General features: G+C 41.5%; 3 non-coding genes across 3 annotated transcripts; 2 read left to right on the forward strand and 1 right to left on the reverse strand.

Annotated features, from left to right (window-relative positions):
• Positions 1-17,286: 17,286 nt before the first annotated feature.
• On the forward strand, positions 17,287-17,477 carry LOC147272150 (U2 spliceosomal RNA). The gene has a single exon (XR_015117410.1). It is a non-coding gene; the product is annotated as a U2 spliceosomal RNA (small nuclear RNA).
• A 775-nt stretch (positions 17,478-18,252) lies between these two features.
• LOC147272151 (U1 spliceosomal RNA) lies at positions 18,253-18,416 on the forward strand. Its single transcript, XR_015116674.1, has one exon. It is a non-coding gene; the product is annotated as a U1 spliceosomal RNA (small nuclear RNA).
• A 6,677-nt stretch (positions 18,417-25,093) lies between these two features.
• trnal-aag (transfer RNA leucine (anticodon AAG)) lies at positions 25,094-25,175 on the reverse strand. The gene has a single exon. It is a non-coding gene; the product is annotated as a tRNA-Leu (tRNA).
• Positions 25,176-26,132: the final 957 nt, after the last annotated feature.

Genomic DNA, 26,132 nt, shown 5'->3' on the forward strand with positions numbered 1-26,132 from the left:
CTCTTACTGCATCACTGGAGCATCATTTTGAGGTTTTTAGTCAACCGAATACATTACTGTAGCATCATTTTGAGGATCGTAGCAACTCTCACTACATCACTGTAGCATCATTTTGAGGTTTTTAGCAACCTAATACATTACTGTAGCATCATTTTGAGGATCATAGCAACTCTCACTACATCACTGTAGAATCATTTCTTAAGTAAGTAGCAACTCTCATTACATCACTGTTGCATCATTTGAGATTTTAAGCAACTCTCACTACATCACTGTAGCATCATTTGGAGGATAGTAGCAACTCTCACCACATCACTGGAGCATCATTTTGAGGTTCGTAGCAACTCTCACTATATCACTTTAGCATCATTTTGAGATTTTTAGCAACTCTCACCACATTACTGTCAGCATCATTTTGAGATTTTAAGAAACTCTCACCACATCACTGTAGCATCATTTTGAGGTTTTAAGCAACTCTTACTGCATCACTGGAGCATCATTTTCAGGTCCGTAGCAACTCTCACTACATCACTGTAGCATCATTTTGAGGTTTTAAGCAACTCTCACCACATTACTGTAGCATCATTTTGAGGTTCGTAGCAACTCTCACTACATGACTGTCACCATCATTTTGAGGTTTGTAGCAACTCTCACTTCATCACTTTCAGCATCATTTTGAGGATAGTAGCAACTCTCACGACATCACTGTAAGCATCATTTCTAGGTTAGTAGCAACTCTCACGACATCACTCTTGCATCATTTTGAGGTCGGTAACAATTCTCACCACATCACTGTAGCATCATTTCTTAGGTACATCGCAACTCTCACAACATCACTTTAGCATCATTTTGAGATTAGTAGCAACTATCACTACATCACAGTGGCATCATTTCTTAGGTTTGTAGCAACTCTCATTACATCACTGTAGCATCATTTTGAGGTTCGTAGAAACTCTCACGACATCACTTTCAGCATCATTTTGAGATTAGTAGCAACTCTCACCATATTACTTTAGCATCATTTTGAGGATAGTAGCAACTCTCACGACATTACTGGAGCCTCATTTTTAGGTTTTTAGCAACTATCACTACATCACTGTGGCATAATTTCTTAGGTGTGTAGCAACTCTCATTACATCACTGTAGCATCATTTTGAGGTTCGAAGAAACTCTCACGACATCACTGTCACCATCATTTTGAGGTTAGTCGCAACTCTCACCACATCACTGTAGCATCATTTCTTAGGTTAGTAGCAACTCTCATTACATCACTTTAGCATCATTTTGAGATTAGTAGCAACTCTCACCCATCACTGTGGCATCATTTCTTAGGTTAGTAGCAACTCTCATTACATTACTTACAGCATCATTTTGAGATTTTTAGCAACTCTCATCACATCACTTTAGCATCATTTTGAGGATAGTAGCAACTCTCACCACATCACTGTGGCATCATTTTAAGGTTTTAAGCAACTCTTACTGCATCACTGGAGCATCATTTTGAGATTTGAAGCAACTCTCAACACATCACTTTAGCATCATTTCTTAGATTAGTAGCAACTCTCACTACATCACTGCAGCATCATTTTGAGGTTTTTAGCATCTCTTCCTACATCACTGTAGCATCATTTTGAGGATAGTAGCAAATCTCACTTCATGACTGTCAGCATCATTTTGAGGTTCGTAGCAACTCTTACTACATCACTGGAGCATCATTTTGAGTTTTTTGAAACTATTACCACATCACTGTCACATCATTTTGAGATTTTTAGCAACTCTCACGACATCACTGTAGCATCATTTGGAGGATAGTAGCAACTCTCACTACATGACTGTCAGCATCATTTTTAAAGGTTTTAAGCAACTCTTACTGCATCACTGGAGCATCATTTTGAGGTTTTTAGTCAACCGAATACATTACTGTAGCATCATTTTGAGGATCGTAGCAACTCTCACTACATCACTGTAGCATCATTTTGAGGTTTTTAGCAACCTAATACATTACTGTAGCATCATTTTGAGGATCATAGCAACTCTCACTACATCACTGTAGCATCATTTTGAGGTTCTTAACAACTCTCACTACATTACTGTCAGCATCATTTTGAGGTTTTAAGCAACTCTTACTGCATCACTGGAGCATCATTTTGAGGTCCGTAGCAACTCTCACTACATCACTGCAGCATCATTTGAGATTTTAAGCAACTCTCACTACATCACTGTAGCATCATTTGGAGGTTTTTAGTCAACCGAATACATTACTGTAGCATCATTTTGAGGATCGTAGCAACTCTCACTACATCACTGTAGCATCATTTTGAGGTTTTTAGCAACCTAATACATTACTGTAGCATCATTTTGAGGATCATAGCAACTCTCACTACATCACTGTAGAATCATTTTGAGGTTCGTAGCAACTCTCACCACATCACTGTAGCATCATTTCTTAAGTAAGTAGCAACTCTCATTACATCACTTTGGCATGATTTTGAAATTACTATCAACTCTCACCACATCACTGTAGCATCATTTTGAGGTTCTTAACAACTCTTACTGCATCACTGGAGCATCATTTTGAGGTCCGTAGCAACTCTCACTACATCACTGCAGCATCATTTGAGATTTTAAGCAACTCTCACTACATCACTGTAGCATCATTTGGAGGATAGAAGCAACTCTCACCACATCACTGGAGCATCATTTTGAGGTTCGTAGCAACTCTCACCACATTACTGTCAGCATCATTTTGAGGTCTTTAGCAACTCTTACCACATCACTGTCGCATCATTTTGAGATTTTAAGCAACTCTCACAACATCACTGTAGCATCATTTGGAGGATTTTAGCAACTCTCACCATATCACTGTCGCATCATTTTAAGATTTTAAGAAACTCTCACCACATCACTGTAGCATCATTTTGAGATTTGAAGCAACTCTCACTACATCACTTTAGCATCATTTCTTCGATGAGTAGCAACTCTCACTGTATAACTGTAGCATCATTTTGAGGTTTTTAGCAACTCTCACTACATCACTGTAGCATCATTTTGAGGGTCGTAGCAACTCTCACTACATTACTGACAGCATCATTTTGATTTTTTTTTCAACTCTCACCACATCACTTTAGCATCATTTTGAGATTTTTAGCAACTCTTACCACATTACTGTCGCATCATTTTGAGGTTCGGAGCAACTCTCACTACATTACTGGTGCATCATTTTGAGGTTCGTGGCAACTCTCACTACATCACTGTAGCATCATTTTGAGGATTTTAGCAACTCTCACCACATCACTTTAGCATCATTTTGAGATTTTTAGCAACACTTACAACATTACTGTAGCATTATTGAGGTTCGTAGCAACTCTCACTACATCACTGTAGCATCATTTTGAGGTTTTAGCAACCTAATACATTACTGTAGCATCATTTTGAGGATCGTAGCAACTCTCTCTACATCACTGTTGCATCATTTGAGATTTTAAGCAACTCTCACTACATCACTGTAGCATCATTTGGAGGATAGTAGCAACTCTCACCACATCACTGGAGCATCATTTTGAGGTTCGTAGCAACTCTCACTATATCACTTTAGCATCATTTTGAGATTTTTAGCAACTCTCACCACATTACTGTCAGCATCATTTTGATGTCTTTCGCAACTCTTACCACATCACTGTCACATTATTTTGAGATTTTAAGAAACTCTCACCACATCACTGTAGAATCATTTTGAGGTTTTAAGCAACTCTTACTGCATCACTGGAGCATCATTTTCAGGTCCGTAGCAGCTCTCACTACATCACTGTAGCATCATTTTGAGGTTTTAAGCAACTCTCACCACATTACTGTTGCATCATTTTGAGCTTCGTAGCAACTCTCACTACATCCTGTAGCATCATTTTGAGGATTTTAGCAACTCTCCCCACATCACTTCAGCATCATTTTTAGATTTTTTGTAACTCCTACTACATTACTGTAGCATCATTTTGAGGTTCGTAGCAACTCTCACTACATCACTGGAGCATCATTTTGAGGTTCGTAGCAACTCTCACTACATTACTGACAGCATCATTTGAGGTTTTGAGCAACTCTCATCACATCACTTTCGCATCATTATGAGATTTTTAGCAATTCTCACCACATCACTGTAGCATCATTTTGAGGATAGTAGCAAATCTCACTTCATGACTGTCAGCATCATTTTGAGGTTCGTAGCAACTCTGACTACATCACTTGAGCATCATTTTGAGATTTTAAGCAACTCTCACTACATCATTGTAGCATCATTTGAAGGATAGTAGCAACTCTCACCACATCACTGTCGCATCATTTTGAGATTTTAAGCAACTCTCACTACATGACTGTCAGCATCATTTTAAGGTTTTAAGCAACTATTACAGCATCACTTTAGCATCATTTTGAGATTAGTAGCAACTCTCACCCCATCACTGTGGCATCATTTCTTAGGTTAGTAGCAACTCTCATTACATCACTGTCAGCATCATTTTGAGGTTTTTAGCAACTCTCACTACATGACTGTAGCATCATTTTTTAGGTTAGTAGCAACTCTCACCACATCACTGTGGCATCATTTTAAGGTTTTAAGCAACTCTTACTGCATCACTGGAGTATCATTTTGAGGTTTTTAGTCAACCTAATACATTACTGTAGCATCATTTTGAGGATCGTAGCAACTCTCACTACATCACTGTAGCATCATTTTGAGGATCGTAGCATCTCTCACTACATCACTGTAGAATCATTTTGAGGTTCGTAGCAACTCTCACCACATTACTGTAGCATCATTTTGAGGTTCGTAGCAACTCTCACCACATCACTGTAGCATCATTTCTTAAGTAAGTAGCCACTCTCATTACATCACTTTGGCATGATTTTGAAATTACTATCAACTCTCACCACATCACTGTAGCATCATTTTGATGTCATGAGCAACGCTTACTACATCACTGTAGCATCATTTTGAGGTTATTAGCAACTCTCATTACATCACTTTAGCATCATTTTGACATTAGTAGCAACTCTCACTACAACACTGTAGCATCATTTCTTAGGTTCGTAGCATCTCTCATTACATCACTTGATTATCATTTCTTATGTGAGAAGAAACTCTCACTACATCACTGTAGCTTTATTTTCAGTTAAGAAGAAACTCTCACTACATCACTGTAGCTTTATTTTCAGTTAAGAAGAAACTCTCACTACATTACTGTAAGCATCAATTTGAGGATAGTGTCAACTCTTACTTCATCACTGCATCATTTTGAGGTTCGTAGCAACTCTCACTCCATGACTTTAGCATCAATTTTTAGGTTTTAAGCAACTCTCACTACATTCCTGTCAGCATCATTTTGAGCATCCTAGTAACTCTCACTACATCACTGTCGCATCATTTCTTAGGTTCGGAGCAACTCTCATTACATCACTTTAGCATCATTTTTAAATTAGTAGCAACTGTCATTACATCACTTGAGCATCATTTTGAGGTTCGTAGAACTCTCACCACATCAGTGTAACATCATTTTGAGGTTAGTAGCAACTCTCACTACATCACTGAAGAATCATTTTGAGAATAGTTGAAACTCTCACTACATCACTGTAGCCTTATTTTGAGTTTAGCAGAAACTCTCACTACATTACTGTCAGCATCATTTTGAGGTTTTTAGCAACTCTCACCACATCACTGGAGCATCATTTCTTAGGGGAGTAGCAACTCTTACTACATCACTGAAGCATCATTTTGAGGATAGTAGTAACTCTTACTACACCACTGTCGAATCATTTAAAGGTTCGTAGCAATTCTCACTACATTACTGTCAGCATCATTTTGACGTTCGTAGAACTCTCACCACATCACTGTAGCATCCTTTCTTAGGTTAGTAGCAAGTCTCATTACATCACTTCAGCATCATTTTGAGGTTCGTAGCAACTCTCATGACATCACTATCAGCATCATTTTGAGGTTAGTCGCAACTCTCACTACATTATTGTGGCATCATTTTGAGGTTTTTCGCAACTCTCACTACATCACTGTAGCATCATTTGTTTGGTTAGTGGCAATTCTTATTACATCACTGTAGCATCATTTGAGCATCGTAGCAACTCTCACGACATTACTGTTGCATCATCTTGCGGTTTTTAGCAACTCTCACCACATCACTGCAGCATCATTTCTTAGGTTTTTAGCAACTCTCACTACATCACTGTAGCATCATTTTTAGGTGAGTTGCAACTCTCAATACATTACTGTAATCATCATTTTGAGGTTTTTAGCAACTCTCACCATATCACTGGAGCATCATTTCTTAGGTTAGTAGCAACTCTCATTACATCACTGTCAGCATCATTTTGAGATTAGTAGCAACTCTCACTACATCACTGTAGCATCAGTTTGAGGTTTTTAGCAACTGTCACAACATTACTGATAGCATCATTTTGAGATTTTTAGCAACTCTCACTACATCACTATCAGCATCATTTTGAGGTTGGTAGCAACTCTCACCACATCACTTTAGCATCATTTTGAGGTTCGTAGCAGCTCTCATGACATCACTTTGGCATCATTTTGAGATTAGTTGCAACTCTCACCACATCACTGTGGCATCATTTCTTAGGTTAATAGCAAGTCTCATTCAATCACTTTGGCATCATTTTGAGGTTTGTAGCAACTCTCACTACATTACTGTAGCTTTATTTTGAGTTAAGCAGAAACTGTCACTACACTACTGTCAGTATCATTTTTAGGGTTTTAGCAACTCTCACTACATCACTGTAGCATTATTTTGAGATAAGTAGCAACTCTCACTACATCACTGAAGCATCATTTTGAGATTTTTAGCAACTCTCACCACATCACTGTAGCATCATTTATAGATTTTAAGCAACTCTCACTACATAACTGTAGCATCATTTTGAGGATAGTAGCAACTCTCACTACATCACTGTAGCATCATTTGGAGGACAGTAGCAACTCTCACTACATCACTGTAGCATCATTTGGAGGATAGTAGCAACACTCACTAAATGACTGTCAGCATCATTTTAAGGTTTCAAGCAACTCTTACTGCATCACTGGAGCATGATTTTGAGGTTCGTAGCAACTCTCACTACATCACTGTAGCATCATTTTGAGGTTTTTAGCAACTCTCACTACATTACTGTAGCATCATTTTGAGGTTTTTCGCAACTCTCACCACATCACTGTAGCATCATTTTGAGGTTCGTAGCAACTCTCACTACATTACTGTAGCATCATTTTGAGGTTAGTAGCAACTCTCACTACATTACTGTAGCATCATTTTGAGGTTTTTCGCAACTCTCACCACATCACTGTAGCATCATTTTGAGGTTCGTAGCAACTCTCACTACATTACTGTTAGCATCATTTTGAGGTTCGTAGCAACTCTCATTACATTACTGTTAGCATCATTTTGAGGTTCGTAGCAACTCTCACTACATCACTGTAGCATCATTTTGAGGTTCGTAGCAACTCTCACTACATCACTGTCGCATCATTTTGAGGTTCGTAGCAACTCTCACTACATCACTGTAGCATCATTTTGAGGTTCGTAGCAACTCTTCCTACATTACTGACAGCATCATTTTGAGGTTTTTAGCAATTCTCACTACATTACTGTCGCATCATTTTGAGGTTCGTAGCAACTCTCACTACATTACTGACAGCATCATTTTGAGGTTCGTAGCAACTCTCACTACATTACTGTAGCATCATTTTGAGGTTTTTAGCAACTCTCACCACATCACTGAAGAATCATTTTGAGATTTTTAGCAACTCTTACTACATCACTGTAGCATCATTTTGAGGAAAGTAGCAACTCTCACTTCATGACTGTCAGCATCATTTTAAGGTTTGAAGCAACTCTCACTACATCACTGGAGCATCATTTTGAGGTTTTTAGCAACTCTCACAACATCACTGAAGCATCATTTTGAGATTTTTAGCAACTCTTACGACATCACTGTAGCATCATTTTGAGCTTCGTAGCAACTCTCACGACATCACTGTAGCATCATTTTGAGGTTTTAAGCAACTCTCACTAAATCACTGTTGCATCATTTCTTAGGTTTGTAGCAATTCTTTTTACATCACTGGAGCATCATTTCTTAGATTAGTAGCAACTCTCACTACATTACTGGAGCATCATATTGAGGTTCGTAGTGTCACGTCCCCATGGTCACGGGCATGGGGGCGTTGCATTATTTTTGACTTCCTTCCCTTCTCAGGTTCGAGCTTCATGGGGCGGAGCTGCTGACTAATTGGGAGCACCTGGGCCCGGCGTCTCCCAGCTATAAAGCAGGCGATCAACCTGGCCGGTTGTCTCTCGCTCACTCCTCCTGGCCCACGTCGGAGCGATGGTTGTGTTTCTTGAGTTATGTCTTGTTTAGTTCTCTGCATCCATCACACCGCACACATACACCCCCTGTACACTCATGCACACACTCGCACTCACCACTGACACGACTGATAACCACACTCCACTGTACGTTATGGTTTGCCTTGTTTTGATTTTGCGTGACTAATAATAAATTATTAGTTGTGTGTCACGTTTAGTCTGCGTCTCCCTCCTTCGATGTCACGATTTCTGAGCCGGGTCGTGACAGAAGCAACTCTCACCACATCACTGTCGCATTATTTTGAGATTTTAAGCAACTCTCACTACATCACTGTAGCATCATTTGGAGGATAGTAGCAACTCTCACTACATGACTGTCAGCATCATTTGGAGGATAGTAGCAACTCTCACTACATGACTGTCAGCATCATTTTAAGGTTTTAAGCAACTCTCATTACATCACTGTCAGCATCATTTTGAGTTCATTATTATCATTGAGGTTATTCGAATCTTTCACTGCATTACTGTTAGCATTATTTTGATTTCATTAGCAATTCTTACGACATCTCTGTCGCATTATTTTGAGGTTATTAGCAACTCTTCCTACATCCCTGTAGCATTGTTTTTGAGGTCGTTAGCAACTCTTCCTACATCACTGTAGCATTTTTTGAGGTTATTCGCAGATCTTACGACATCACTCTCAGCATCATTTTGAGATCATTAGTAACTTTAATTACATCACTGTAGCATCGTTTTGGAGTTTGTAGCAAATATTACTACAAGACTGTCAGCATCACTTTGAGGTTATTCGAAACTTTCACTACATTACTGTCAGCATCACTTTGAGTTTGTTAGCAATCCTTAGAACATCACGGTAGCATCATTTTGAGTTCATTAGGAATTCTTACGACATTATTGTAATCATCATATTGAGGTTTTTCGCAACTCTCACAACATTACCATCAGCATCATTCTTTAATTCATTAACAATTCTTCCTACATCACTGTAGCATCATTTTGAGTTTATTAGCAATCTTTATGACCTCACTGTAGCATCATTTTGAGGTTCGTAGCAACTATTACTACAATAATGTCAGTATTATTTTGAGTTTATGAGCAATTCTTACGACATCACTTTTGCATTATTTTGAGTTTTTTAGCAACTCTTACTAGATTACCGTCAGCATCATTTTGAGTTCATTTGCAATTCTTCTGACATCACTGTCGCATCATTTTGAGTTCATTAGCAATTCTTACAACATCACTGTCGCATCATTTTGAGTTCATTAGCAATTCTTACGACATCACTGTCGCATCATTTTGAGGTTATTAGCAACTATTACTACATTACTGTCAGCATCACTGAGTTTATTAGCATCTATCACCACGTGACTGTTAGCATCGTTTTGAGTTCAATAGCAATTCTTACGACATCACTGTCATCATCATTTTTAGGTTACTCGCAGCTCTAACCACATGACTGTCAGCATCACTTTGAGGTTATTCGAAACTTTCACTACATTACTGTTAGTATCATTTTGAGTTTATTAGCAATTCTTACGACATCACAGTAGCATTATTTTGAGTTTCGTAGCAACTCTTACTACATGACTGTCAGCATCACTTTGAGGTTATTCGAAACACTTACTACATTGCTGTAAGCATCACTGAGTTGATTAGCAACTCTCACTACATCACTGTAGCATCATTTTTAGGTGAGTTGCAACTCTCAATACATTACTGTAATCATCATTTTGAGGTTTTTAGCAACTCTCACCATATCACTGGAGCATCATTTCTTAGGTTAGTAGCAACTCTCATTACATCACTGTCAGCATCATTTTGAGATTAGTAGCAACTCTCACTACATCACTGTAGCATCAGTTTGAGGTTTTTAGCAACTGTCACAACATTACTGATAGCATCATTTTGAGATTTTTAGCAACTCTCACTACATCACTATCAGCATCATTTTGAGGTTGGTAGCAACTCTCACCACATCACTTTAGCATCATTTTGAGGTTCGTAGCAGCTCTCATGACATCACTTTGGCATCATTTTGAGATTAGTTGCAACTCTCACCACATCACTGTGGCATCATTTCTTAGGTTAATAGCAAGTCTCATTCAATCACTTTGGCATCATTTTGAGGTTTGTAGCAACTCTCACTACATTACTGTAGCTTTATTTTGAGTTAAGCAGAAACTGTCACTACACTACTGTCAGTATCATTTTTAGGGTTTTAGCAACTCTCACTACATCACTGTAGCATTATTTTGAGATAAGTAGCAACTCTCACTACATCACTGAAGCATCATTTTGAGATTTTTAGCAACTCTCACCACATCACTGTAGCATCATTTATGGATTTTAAGCAACTCTCACTACATAACTGTAGCATCATTTTGAGGATAGTAGCAACTCTCACTACATCACTGTAGCATCATTTGGAGGACAGTAGCAACTCTCACTACATCACTGTAGCATCATTTGGAGGATAGTAGCAACACTCACTAAATGACTGTCAGCATCATTTTAAGGTTTCAAGCAACTCTTACTGCATCACTGGAGCATGATTTTGAGGTTCGTAGCAACTCTCACTACATCACTGTAGCATCATTTTGAGGTTTTTAGCAACTCTCACTACATTACTGTAGCATCATTTTGAGGTTTTTCGCAACTCTCACCACATCACTGTAGCATCATTTTGAGGTTCGTAGCAACTCTCACTACATTACTGTAGCATCATTTTGAGGTTAGTAGCAACTCTCACTACATTACTGTAGCATCATTTTGAGGTTTTTCGCAACTCTCACCACATCACTGTAGCATCATTTTGAGGTTCGTAGCAACTCTCACTACATTACTGTTAGCATCATTTTGAGGTTCGTAGCAACTCTCATTACATTACTGTTAGCATCATTTTGAGGTTCGTAGCAACTCTCACTACATCACTGTAGCATCATTTTGAGGTTCGTAGCAACTCTCACTACATCACTGTCGCATCATTTTGAGGTTCGTAGTAACTCTCACTACATCACTGTAGCATCATTTTGAGGTTTGTAGCAACTCTCACTACATCACTGTAGCATCATTTTGAGGTTCGTAGCAACTCTTCCTACATTACTGACAGCATCATTTTGAGGTTTTTAGCAATTCTCACTACATTACTGTCGCATCATTTTGAGGTTCGTAGCAACTCTCACTACATTACTGACAGCATCATTTTGAGGTTCGTAGCAACTCTCACTACATTACTGTAGCATCATTTTGAGGTTTTTAGCAACTCTCACCACATCACTGAAGAATCATTTTGAGATTTTTAGCAACTCTTACTACATCACTGTAGCATCATTTTGAGGAAAGTAGCAACTCTCACTTCATGACTGTCAGCATCATTTTAAGGTTTGAAGCAACTCTCACTACATCACTGGAGCATCATTTTGAGGTTTTTAGCAACTCTCACAACATCACTGAAGCATCATTTTGAGATTTTTAGCAACTCTTACGACATCACCGTAGCATCATTTTGAGCTTCGTAGCAACTCTCACGACATCACTGTAGCATCATTTTGAGGTTTTAAGCAACTCTCACTAAATCACTGTTGCATCATTTCTTAGGTTTGTAGCAATTCTTTTTACATCACTGGAGCATCATTTCTTAGATTAGTAGCAACTCTCACTACATTACTGGAGCATCATATTGAGGTTCGTAGTGTCACGTCCCCATGGTCACGGGCATGGGGGCGTTGCATTATTTTTGACTTCCTTCCCTTCTCAGGTTCGAGCTTCATGGGGCGGAGCTGCTGACTAATTGGGAGCACCTGGGCCCGGCGTCTCCCAGCTATAAAGCAGGCGATCAACCTGGCCGGTTGTCTCTCGCTCACTCCTCCTGGCCCACGTCGGAGCGATGGTTGTGTTTCTTGAGTTATGTCTTGTTTAGTTCTCTGCATCCATCACACCGCACACATACACCCCCTGTACACTCATGCACACACTCGCACTCACCACTGACACGACTGATAACCACACTCCACTGTACGTTATGGTTTGCCTTGTTTTGATTTTGCGTGACTAATAATAAATTATTAGTTGTGTGTCACGTTTAGTCTGCGTCTCCCTCCTTCGATGTCACGATTTCTGAGCCGGGTCGTGACAGAAGCAACTCTCACCACATCACTGTCGCATTATTTTGAGATTTTAAGCAACTCTCACTACATCACTGTAGCATCATTTGGAGGATAGTAGCAACTCTCACTACATGACTGTCAGCATCATTTGGAGGATAGTAGCAACTCTCACTACATGACTGTCAGCATCATTTTAAGGTTTTAAGCAACTCTCAGTACATCACTGGAGCATCATTTTGAGGTTCATCGAAACTCTCACTACATCACTGTAGCATCATTTGGAGGATAGTAGCAACTCTCACTACATGACTGTCAGCATCATTTTAAGGTTTTAAGCAACTCTCAGTACATCACTGGAGCATCATTTTGAGGTTCATCGAAACTCTCACTACATCACTGTAGCATCATTTGGAGGATAGTAGCAACTCTCATGACATCACTTTCGCATCTTTTTGAAATTAGTAGATACTCTCATTACATCACTGTCAGCATCATTTTGAGTTCATTATTATCATTGAGGTTATTCGAATCTTTCACTGCATTACTGTTAGCATTATTTTGATTTCATTAGCAATTCTTACGACATCTCTGTCGCATTATTTTGAGGTTATTAGCAACTCTTCCTACATCCCTGTAGCATTGTTTTTGAGGTCGTTAGCAACTCTTCCTACATCACTGTAGCATTTTTTGAGGTTATTCGCAGATCTTACGACATCACTCTCAGCATCATTTTGAGATCATTAGTAACTTTAATTACATCACTGTAGCATCGTTTTGGAGTTTGTAGCAAATATTACTACAAGACTGTCAGCATCACTTTGAGGTTATTCGAAACTTTCACTACATTACTGTCAGCATCACTTTGAGTTTGTTAGCAATCCTTAGAACATCACGGTAGCATCATTTTGAGTTCATTAGGAATTCTTACGACATTATTGTAATCATCATATTGAGGTTTTTCGCAACTCTCACAACATTACCATCAGCATCATTCTTTAATTCATTAACAATTCTTCCTACATCACTGTAGCATCATTTTGAGTTTATTAGCAATCTTTATGACCTCACTGTAGCATCATTTTGAGGTTCGTAGCAACTATTACTACAATAATGTCAGTATTATTTTGAGTTTATGAGCAATTCTTACGACATCACTTTTGCATTATTTTGAGTTTTTTAGCAACTCTTACTAGATTACCGTCAGCATCATTTTGAGTTCATTTGCAATTCTTCTGACATCACTGTCGCATCATTTTGAGTTCATTAGCAATTCTTACAACATCACTGTCGCATCATTTTGAGTTCATTAGCAATTCTTACGACATCACTGTCGCATCATTTTGAGGTTATTAGCAACTATTACTACATTACTGTCAGCATCACTGAGTTTATTAGCATCTATCACCACGTGACTGTTAGCATCGTTTTGAGTTCAATAGCAATTCTTACGACATCACTGTCATCATCATTTTTAGGTTACTCGCAGCTCTAACCACATGACTGTCAGCATCACTTTGAGGTTATTCGAAACTTTCACTACATTACTGTTAGTATCATTTTGAGTTTATTAGCAATTCTTACGACATCACAGTAGCATTATTTTGAGTTTCGTAGCAACTCTTACTACATGACTGTCAGCATCACTTTGAGGTTATTCGAAACACTTACTACATTGCTGTAAGCATCACTGAGTTGATTAGCAACTCTCACTACATCACTGTAGCATCATTTTTAGGTGAGTTGCAACTCTCAATACATTACTGTAATCATCATTTTGAGGTTTTTAGCAACTCTCACCATATCACTGGAGCATCATTTCTTAGGTTAGTAGCAACTCTCATTACATCACTGTCAGCATCATTTTGAGATTAGTAGCAACTCTCACTACATCACTGTAGCATCAGTTTGAGGTTTTTAGCAACTGTCACAACATTACTGATAGCATCATTTTGAGATTTTTAGCAACTCTCACTACATCACTATCAGCATCATTTTGAGGTTGGTAGCAACTCTCACCACATCACTTTAGCATCATTTTGAGGTTCGTAGCAGCTCTCATGACATCACTTTGGCATCATTTTGAGATTAGTTGCAACTCTCACCACATCACTGTGGCATCATTTCTTAGGTTAATAGCAAGTCTCATTCAATCACTTTGGCATCATTTTGAGGTTTGTAGCAACTCTCACTACATTACTGTAGCTTTATTTTGAGTTAAGCAGAAACTGTCACTACACTACTGTCAGTATCATTTTTAGGGTTTTAGCAACTCTCACTACATCACTGTAGCATTATTTTGAGATAAGTAGCAACTCTCACTACATCACTGAAGCATCATTTTGAGATTTTTAGCAACTCTCACCACATCACTGTAGCATCATTTATAGATTTTAAGCAACTCTCACTACATAACTGTAGCATCATTTTGAGGATAGTAGCAACTCTCACTACATCACTGTAGCATCATTTGGAGGACAGTAGCAACTCTCACTACATCACTGTAGCATCATTTGGAGGATAGTAGCAACACTCACTAAATGACTGTCAGCATCATTTTAAGGTTTCAAGCAACTCTTACTGCATCACTGGAGCATGATTTTGAGGTTCGTAGCAACTCTCACTACATCACTGTAGCATCATTTTGAGGTTTTTAGCAACTCTCACTACATTACTGTAGCATCATTTTGAGGTTTTTCGCAACTCTCACCACATCACTGTAGCATCATTTTGAGGTTCGTAGCAACTCTCACTACATTACTGTAGCATCATTTTGAGGTTAGTAGCAACTCTCACTACATTACTGTAGCATCATTTTGAGTTTATTAGCAATTCTTACGACATCACAGTAGCATTATTTTGAGTTTCATAGCAACTCTTACTACATGACTGTCAGCATCACTTTGAGGTTATTCGAAACACTTACTACATTGCTGTAAGCATCACTGAGTTGATTAGCAACTATCACTACATTACAGTTAGCATCATTTTAAGTTCATTAGCAATTCTTCCGACATCACTTTCAGCATCATTTTGAGGTTATTACCAATTCTTCTGACATCACTGTCGCATTATTTTGAGGTTGTTAGCACCTCTTACGACATTACTGTTGCATTATTTTAAGCAACTCTTTCTAACTGACTGTCAGCATCACTTTGAGGTTGTTCGAAACACTTACTACATTACTGTAAGCATCACTGAGTTAATTAGCAACTATCACTACATTACTGTTAGCATCATTTTGAGTTCATTAGCAATTGTTCCGACATCACTGTCGCAATATTTTGAGGTTCGTAGCAACTTTTACTACATTACTTTCAGCATCACTTTTAGGTTATTCAAAACTTTCACTCCATTACTGTTAGCATCATTTTGAGTTCATTAGCAATTCTTACTACATCACTGTCGCATCATTTTGAGATCATTAGCAATTCTTCCGACATCACTATCGCATTATTTTGAGGTTCGTAGCAACTCTTTCTACTTTAGTGTTGCATTATTTTGACGTTATTAGCAGCTTTCACTACATTACTGTCAGAATCATTTTGAGGTTATTAGCAGCTCTCACTAGATTACTGTCAGCATCATTTTGAGTTCATTAGCAATTCTTACTACATTACTGTTGCATTATTTTGAGGTTAGTCGCAACTCTTACTACATGACTGTCAGCATCACTTTGAGGTTGTTCGAAACACTTACTACATTACTGTAAGCATCACTGAGTTTATTAGCAACTATCACTACATTACTGTTAGCATCATTTTGAGTTTATTAGCAATTCTTACGACATCACTGTATTATCAATTTGAGGTTAGTTTCAACTTTTCCAAAATTACCGTCAGCATCATTTTGAGTTCATTAGCAATTCTTCCGACATCACTGTCGCATTATTTTGAGATTATTAGCAATTCTTCCGACATCATTGTCGCATTATTTTGAAGTTCATAGAAACTCTTACTACATGACTGTCAGCATTACTTTGAGGTTATTCGAAACTTTCACAACATTACTTTTAGCATCATTTTGAGTTCATTAGCAATTCTAATGCGGCTCGAGGCCACGCTGGTTCACCGAGCGACAAGGTGAGCCTTGAAAACGGCATCGGCCGAGCTTCCCAGGCTTTGGATACCCTGGTGAATTCCCCAAATGTGGGAGTCTCAACTGCATAATTTCTGACAGTGGGGGACTGCGTCCGCGCTCTCCCCTGTGATCGTGTGAAAAAAGGAAAGAAAGAAAGAAAGGCCGACGACGGCGGCAACAACGGTGACCGCCTGTCCCGGCCAGTTGGCGGTCTCCTCTTGTGCTGGCCAGCCTGAGGAGACCGCGGAGGACGTAGCCTCGATGAGCTCCCAGTATCTCTCACACCTTCCAGCCCTAAATGAAGAGGGCAGGGTTTCTGCCACATTTAGTTGAGGGTCATGGTATCTGACAAGCCCTGGGCTCAGGACAATACATCCACGGCTCGTCTTCGCAGTAAGTGGAATGATACCAGAGAATTCATGCGTGGGAGGAGATCAACTTGGAAAACCCCGACTCCAGGATGAGTCGCTGGCTTGTGGCTTTGAACACCGCTTTGTTTTACTTTGAGTCGCCCCACTAGCACAGCAGGGTGAAGGCACCGATTGCCTTTGCTTTGGATAGCAGTGGGGACAACCAGTGTGCCAGATGTAGTGTTTATGGCACTGCATTTTGTGTCGCCACCCAAAATGTTGCAGTTCCTGCCCACAGCCGCGGCCGGGATTGGCTGTACCGGGGGTGCTGGCTCTCACGTCGGGTGGCTGACAGGCATCGCTTCTCGGCCTTTTGGCTAAGATCAAGTGTAGTATCTGTTCTTATCAGTTTAATATCTGGTACGTTCCCTATCCGGGAACCATATATTAAATTGCTCTTTGGAACAGGGAGACGGAACGGGAGCTTGCTCCGTCCTTTCCACGCATCAACCTGGTATTGCAGTGTTTCCAGGAGTGGTGCAATGCCCCGCATTTCTCGTCGGAAATAAAACAAGCCTCCGCCAGGCACTCGCTCACCTGCTCCACCCAAAGCCGGACCAGGGTTCTCCTCCTGCACTGCAGCTTTTCCTCAGCCTGCGGCCGCAATGGCCTTCCAGGAACGGTGTGGGCCCCTCCCCTTTTGTCAGGAGCAAATCCCGTGCTCTTCAGGCCAACTCTCGAGTGCTGCACATGAGGCCGGGGCTGGATTTCCGCCCGCGCTGCCGCTGGGCGTCAAGTTGTGGCTCCGTTTGCACTCCAGATAAGGATGGAGGTCCGCTGACGGCACTGCTCTCGGAGCCTTTCCCAAAAGGCTTTGGAATGCACTCTGAAAGACCTGAACCTTCAATGTGCCTGTTTTGCCCAGAGATGGGTTGTGAACTTGATGTTGAAATGTGAAACCCCAGCTTGCTGCCTTCAGTCTTTCGGAATTGGGCCGCTTGCGTTGACAGCTCTCATGGTCGCGACGCTCCATCCAAGGGTGAAAGCGGACGGAGATTGTTTTTTTTACTGCGGGGCACGATGCGTGCGGTTAGAGGCCACGCTGGTGCCCCCAGCGAGAAGGTGAGCCTTGAAAACGGCATCGGTCGAGCTTCCCGGGCTTGGGATATCCGACATCCGGCATCGTTGTGAGAAACAAAGGGGGCTGCGCACGCTGCAGATTGGCACAAGTTAGGAAAGATCATGCGCTGTGTCGGCCTCCCTGCCTGTCAGTCAGAAGACTGTGTCCCTGGAGCTCATGTCTGTTCCTAAGCTCAGCGAGTCATACTTACCTGGCAGGGGAGATACCATGATCAGCAAGGTGGTTCTCCCCGGGTGAGGCTCAGCCATTGCACTGGGGCTGTGCTGACCCTGGTGAATTCCCCAAATGTGGGAATCTCAACTGCATAATTTCTGACAGTGGGGGACTGCGTCCGCGCTCTCCCCTGTGATCGTGTGAAAAAAGGAAAGAAAGAAAGAAAGGCCGACCACAGCGGCAACAACAACAACGGTGACCGCCTGTCCCGGCCAGTTGGCGGTCTCCTCTTGTGCTGGTCAGCCTGAGGAGACCGCGGAGGACGTAGCCTCGATGAGCTCCCAGTATCTCTCACACCTTCCAGCCCTAAATGAAGAGGGCAGGGTTTCTGCCACATTTAGTTGAGGGTCATGGTATCTGACAAGCCCTGGGCTCAGGACAATACATCCACGGCTCGTCTTCGCAGTAAGTGGAATGATACCAGAGAATTCATGCGTGGGAGGAGATCAACTTGGAAAACCCCGACTCTCAATTCTGACGACATCACTGTCGCATCATTTTGAGATCATTAGCAATTCTTCTTACATCACTGTCGCATTATTTTTAGTTTCATAGCAACTCTTACTACATTACTGTGTCATTATTTTAAGGTTTTTTGCAACTCTTCATAAATTACTGTCAGCATCACTTTGAGTTTATTAGCAACTATCACTACATTACTGTCAGCATCATTTTTGAATTCATTAGCAATTCTTCCGGCATCACTGTAGCATCATTTTGAGATCATTAGCAATTCTTACTACATCACTGTCACATCATGTTGATATCATTAGCAATTCTTACGACATCACCGTAGTATTATTTTGAGGTTAGTAGCAACTCTTACTACATGACTGTCAGATTCACTTTGAGGTTGTTCAAAACACTTACAACATTACTGTAAGCATCACTGAGTTTATTAGCAACTATCACTACATGACTGTCAGGATCACTTTGAGTTCATTAACAATTCTTCCGACATCACTGTAGCATTATTTTGAGGTTATTAGCAACTCTTACTACATTACTCTCAGCATCATTTTTAGGTTACTCGCAACTCTAACCAGGTGACTGTCAGCATCACTTTGAGGTTATTCGAAACTTTCACTACATCACTGTCGCATCATTTTGAGATCATTAGCAATTCTTCTGACATCACTGTCGCATTATTTTGAGGTTCCGTAGCAACTCTTATTGCATGACTGTCAGCATCACTTTGAGGTTATTCGAAACTTTCACTACATTACAGTTAGCATCATTTTGAGTTCCTTAGCAGTTCTTCCGACATCACTGTCGCATTATTTTGAGGTTCGTAGCAACTCTTACTACATGACTGTCAGCATCACTTTGAGGTAGTTCGAAACACTTACAACATTACTGTAAGCATCACTGAGTTTATTAGCAACTATCGCTACATTACTGTTGGCATTATTTTGAGTTCATTAGCAATTCTTACTACATGACCGTCACATCATTTTGATATCATTAGCAATTCTTACAACATCACTGTAGCATCATTTTGAGATCATTAGCAGCTCTAACTAGATTTCCGTCAGCATCATTTTGAGTTTATTAGCAATTCTTCCGACATCGCTGTCGCATTATTTTGAGTTTTGTAGCAACTCTTACTACATGACTGTCAGCATCATTTTGAGGGAGTTTGAAACTCTTACTACATTATTGTAAGTATCACTGAGTTTATTAGCAACTATCACTACGTTACTGTTAGCATCATTTTGAGTTCATTAGAAATTCTTCTGAAATCACTGTCGCATTATTTTGAGGTTATTAGCAACTCTTAATACATTACTGTCCGCATCATTTTTAGGTTATTCGAAACTTTCACTACATTACTGTTTGCATCATTTTGAATTTATTAGCAGCTCTTACTAGATTACCGTCGCATCATTTTGAGATCATGAGCAATTCTTCCGACATCACAGTCGCATTATTTTGTGGTTTTAGCAACTCTTACTACATGACTGTCAGCATCATTGAGTTTATTAGCAACTATCACTACATTACTGTTTGCATCGTTTTGAGTTTATTAGCAATTCTTACGACATCACTGTCGCATCATTTTGAGATCATTAGCAATTCTTCTGAAATCACTGTCGCATTACTTTGAGGTTCGAAGCAACTCTTACTACATTACTGTCAGCATCACTTTGAGGTTAATCGAAACTCTAACCACATGACTGTCAGCATCACTTAGTTTATTAGCAACTATCACTACATTACTGTTAGCATCATTTTGAGTTCATTAGCAATGTGGGGCTTTGATTGGGAATTGTAAGAAAAATCACTGAATGAACAACACAAACACAGACTGTGTCTGAAATTCCACACCTGCACCCGAAACGAGTGTGGAATCAATTGTATCCACTGTCAATCCTGATTCTGGAGAAATTTCTTTGTGTGTTTTGATGGACGCGAGCCAAGCAGAAATTTCCCACAATGCAATAGGGCGGCGTTTGGTCAGTGTTGAGCAGGCGTCAGTCTGACAATGATGTCATATTATTGTGTCATCACTTAACCAGACCCAAAAGTAGGCTCAGGTATCAGTTTCTTCTCAATGCTAATGTCTGCTAGCTTAGTCTGCTACTTTGATGGCTCTGCCTGCTCAAAGGTCCAGACCCCTGGATGTGGTGGTTCCTACCTGAACGTAGATTCTGTCAGCTCATGTTGTTAAATCAACTCACCAGGAACACCAGTAGATTTCAATGGACTGACAATGAGTCTCATTGAATGGGTGTCTCGTCCAACGAGAAACAATCAGTCTCAGGTTGAAGCTCATCAATGAGGTCTTGTGGATCAGTGGCTTGCATGAATGAATGAGTTGGAAGACTTCTTGGAAATTAAAGAGGATTTAATACAATTAAGAAAACCCTTAAGACAGAGTGATAATTCCAGCAGAGTAATTAAGGCCCATATTGAGTAGCAGGTATGAATTAGCCTGGATTTATCTGAGCTTCAAGTAGACGGCTAAGAGGCAGGTGGAAAGGTGTGTAGGATGAACGATGGTGACCTCCAACCAAATGAAGAGGACTGAGTGGAGGCTGACCAGCTCTACGGAGTCAGGCGGAGTTTGGCAGCGAGACAGGAGTCCAGGCCTGAATCGGTGAAAACCAACGTAACCGGCTTACGTTCTCAGCTGGATTCTCCCATCGATGTACGACGCCTCTCCAACGAACTGGTGGGAGGACGGCCTCCAAAGCCTCCACCTCGTCGACCGTGGCTCCCGCTGAGATTCGCTCGATGAAGAAGGGAAGCGCGTTGATTGGCTACCCTCTGGTCTCAGGCTGCTGGCTGCCTGGACTAAGCTGCTCTTCTCCAACACAAAGGTGGCTTCTCTCTCTTCAAGGCTCACAGGAGGTCAAGAGTGTAGCGACCGTGAGCCGAGATCGATGATGAATTACAAAAATAGAAAATCAAAAAATAAATTAGAGGAATAGAAAAGAAAAGGGGGGGGGGGCGGACCAGCTGCTCTAGGAGCTCACACACAAAGGGCAGAAACAAGAAGCACTGAAGAGAGCGCCAGCAGTGGATGGTGCCACCACTGTTACAGTAAACTGGTCCGCCTCAGAGCAGTGACCTTTGACCTGTGAGGGGTTGTTGGCCAATCAGCACACTTTGCTGTCTTCAGTCCTTCTCAGATATCAACAAATGAAGCTGGTTGAACAGACAGCAATCATCATCACTCAGAGACATCACCTGGAGAGGAAGACTGCTCAGAGTTCTGACAATGACAGTGAAGAGGCAAGGAGAGCTGGACAACCACAGACAGTGAAACATTCGGAACATCATGTTGATACACGTGTGTGTGTGTGTGTGTGTGTGTGTGTGTGTGTGTGTGTGTGTGTGTGTCAGAATCGGAATCAGAATCTTTTATTTTCGTTGTGGGGGGGGGGGGTACAGTGACAATAGTTAGAGCGCTCTTCCAGAGCCACCGTGCACCACAGAATGCAGATACAAAGAAAAGATAGAAAAGATAAAAGCAAGATAAAAGACACTGTTAGAACAGAAAGATCCATCAACCCACCAACCAGAGGTGTGTCTGGTACAGATGTGGAATTATTGGCTCACACAATGTTGAGGCAACTGGAAGAAGACAAACAAAAAAGGCTGGTGAGATCCAGACCTTCATCAAAAATGGTCCTGGAGAACTGTTCAATGTGTCAGGACTTCTGTCCATTGTCTTCTGCTTATCCTGTTCAGGGTCATGAGGGGGTGGAGCCTATCCCAGCAGCTTTTGGGCGACAGGCCGTGTTCACCCTGGACAGGTCACCAGTCCATCACAGGGCCAACACATCCACAGACAAACATTCCAAGCCAGACTCAGGAGGATCTCTCCACCCTACAGACTGTAAAGGAACCATCAAAGATGGCAGTTGGGGTTCTGTGGATCTGTGCTGGATTCCTCGTCCTCACGGACCAGAAGTCTGTCTGAAATACTGCACTGATTGATGATCTTTTCATGAATCTGGAAAAGCTTCTAAAATGAAAGGAAAACAATCCTATCTTCTTCATGTCTCAAGCCAAATCAAACCAAGAGTTCTTTTATCATATTTTTTAACCGGACGTCTGCTTTGACTGGTTGGTTGTTGAAAGAGAGCAGGACAGGACAGACAGCAGAAGACAAATATAGAGAAGGAAAGACAAAAGACAGAGAGAAAGGAGGGAGAGAATGACAAAAAGATGGGAACAAGATGAGGGTGAAAGACAAGCAGAGAGAAAGACAGAGGGACAGGGGGATGAAAGACAGACACGCAACCAACAACAGCAGCAGCAATAATAGTAAAAAACTAGCTGCCAATGATAACATCTCCTGGTCGCTGAAGCAATCAACTTCATAATAGGAGGATTGAAGAGCCAGGAAATAAAATATTAGCACAATACTGATGTGAATGTTCGTGCAATACTGAGAACACTGATATGTAGACGACTAGTAGGGGCGGCACGGTGGTGCAAGAAGACAAACAAAAAAGGCTGGTGTGATCCAGACATCCATCAAAAATGGTCCTGGAGAACTGTTCAATGTGTCAGGACTTCAGAAGCTCCAATCCTCTCTAAGGTCCAGTGAGAGTGGGAGAGATTATAAATGAGAGAAGCAGGGCCCTCACTCAGAACTGAACCAGCTCAGTTGGGAGAGCCTTAGACTGAAGATCTAAAGGTCCCTGGTCCGATCCCAGGTTTCAGCAGAGGAGCAGCATTGACTTTACTTTCCAGTGGAGGAACTGCAGACATGAAGGAAACTAACATCTTGTCCTGTGCATTCTTGTGACATTCAGGACATTTTTGGAGCCTCTTGTTGGATTTTGCCACAGAGAATCAGAGCCAATCAAAAGCATGGTGGACTTCAACATGGAGGACTGAACAAGTCAAGAAAGCATCAGTTTGACCTTCACAGGTGTTTCTGTTCCTGTCTCAATGCTGTAGAAAGAACCTGAGGAGCTCAGACGGTAGAGCATCAGACTTTTAATGTGAGGGTCCAGGGTTCAAGTCCCTGTTCAGGTGCTGTGGAGGTTCCAGTGTTTGACAACATGGTACTAGATGAAGTTTAGTGTTGAACAAACTGTCATCATCAAAAGTAGAAGTGTTCTTGTCTTGACGCTGTGAGACAGTTGCTAGAAAACTGACCAATAATAATTTCATGTGGCATGCAATTAACAAAAGACCTACATTGATGGTCGAGGGGGGCTGGAGCCTATCCCAGCATCTACGGGCCGGAGCCTGGACAGGTCGCCAGTCCATCACAGGGTCAGCACACAGAGACGAACAACCATTCATACCTACGGTCAATTTAGAGTGTCCAATCAGCCTCGTCCCCAATTACATGTCTTTGGACAGTGGGAAGGAGCCGGAGTACCAGAGAGAACCCACGCATTCATGGGGAGAACATGCAGGCTCTACACAGAAAGATTCCCCACCCGAGCCTGGACTCAAACCCAGAACCTTCTTGCTGTGAGGCCACAGTGCTCACCACTGCACCATCATGCTGCCATGCTCTCTTCTACTTTCCTCAATTGTGTTTCTTTCATGTCCTCCTGAGATCAAAGACAGAATTCTAGCTACTGTTAAAGCCCTGATGACATCATCAGGAATTCTGACTTTGATCTGGAGACTCTTGCTTTAATCTGAATTTGATCTGACTAATGTTTTAGTTTAGGTTGCATGATACCGACCACCTCATTTCTCCTGATGGACTGGTGACCTGTCCAGGGTGAACCCTGCCTCTTGAACAATGTCACCTGGGATCGCCCCCCCGTGACCCTTAAAGGATAAGAATAGAAAGTGGATGGATGACTTCTCCAGGAACGTCCTGCTCACATTGGTCTGTCTTCATTTTGACTCCTCCCACTGCCACAATGACCAGCCTTGATACTCTTGGTGACTGGGGCCCTGGTTGCTGCAGGCCTCAACACCAGCCTGTGGTTGTGAGCAGGGCAGAACAGAACTGACAGTATCTCCCATGCAGGACCTGGGTCAGCACCTGGTGCCAGCTGGGGCACCGCTTTAACCTGGACACCCTAGAAGATCTTCTCCAGGAACTCGCCTTTTTCAATCGAAACAGCGTGAAACTTCAAGTAAAGAATTAAAATTACTTAATTCACAATGAAGCCTCTGTCAAAAAACAAAGGAACAACTGACTACCTCCCCATGACTTCACCCTGATAACCAGGAGGTAACGTGGTAGTCAGAGCAGTGATGCTCAGGTCTGTGGACTCAGAGGAGGGTTCTTCTTCTGGTCACAGGTTTGAAGACCTCAGTGGAAGAGAGAGGAGAGGCAGTAAGAGACCTGCCACACCTCTCCAGTGACCTGGGACATGATGGCAGTGGTGGGATTTGAACCCACGCCTCCTCAGAGACTGGAACCTTAATCCAGCGCCTTAGACCGCTCGGCCACACTACCTCACTGTGCTGTTCTCTGAGTTGGTCTGCTAAAGGCATGTTGAAGAGGAAGTAACAATGATATCAAACTTATTCTGAAGGGGGACCCCTTCCCTCCACGGTCACAGGAAGTGACGACAGCGCTGCTAGAAGAAGGAAAGAAATGGTAAAAGGACTCAGTTTTTACAGAGCCTTTCTACCTCAGCAGCACTCAAGGAGCTGAACAATGTCCTCTCATTCACACACACTCACACACTGATGCTGAAGGCTGCCATGCAAGGAGCCAACCTACTCATCAGAAGTATTTAGGGGTTCAGTATCTTACTCAAGGACACTTTGACATGGCCACTGGAGAAAGTGAGGATCAAACCAGATGGCCACGCTACTCCTGAGTCATGTGACCTGGATAAGATGGTGAACTACAGCTGATCGCCATGCTAGCAAACCCTCTTTTGTTTGGTTTGCTTGTTGTTTAGTGACTGTGGATGAATACACAGGAGAAGTTGTGCATAAATTTGTGTTCCCTGTTCACTTGAATATCTGCAGGAGTGTGAGGTGGAAATAATACTTGGAGGAGAATGAGAGTTCAGTCTCAGCGCGATGACCTGTGCTGACACTAAAACATGTCAGCCCACAGAACAAAGATGGCAGTCCTCTGGGAAAGCAAGTACACCACACATACATGAAGAAACCCTACAGGAAACAAATATGTTGCCAGAGACTTTTACTCTGTTTTTGTTGTTTACCCAAGTACAGGATTGGAGGGAGACTGATGGTTGCTGTTTGGGTTTTTGGAAAACAAGGAGGCTGTGGCTTCAAGCTGGATTCTCAGAGACGATTTCCCCAACCTCTACATTGGCATCTACACTGTCATCCAGTCACGTGACTGAAGTCATCCAGTCACGTGACTGAAGTCATCCAGTCACGTGACTGAAGTCATCCAGTCACGTGACTGAAGTCATCCAGTCACGTGACTGAA

This window comes from Aulostomus chinensis, chromosome 1 (assembly GCF_037954235.1).
Source record: "Aulostomus chinensis isolate RoL2024-O1b breed Wild chromosome 1, RoL_Achi_v1.0, whole genome shotgun sequence".
In the NCBI taxonomy this organism is placed as follows: domain Eukaryota; kingdom Metazoa; phylum Chordata; class Actinopteri; order Syngnathiformes; family Aulostomidae; genus Aulostomus; species Aulostomus chinensis.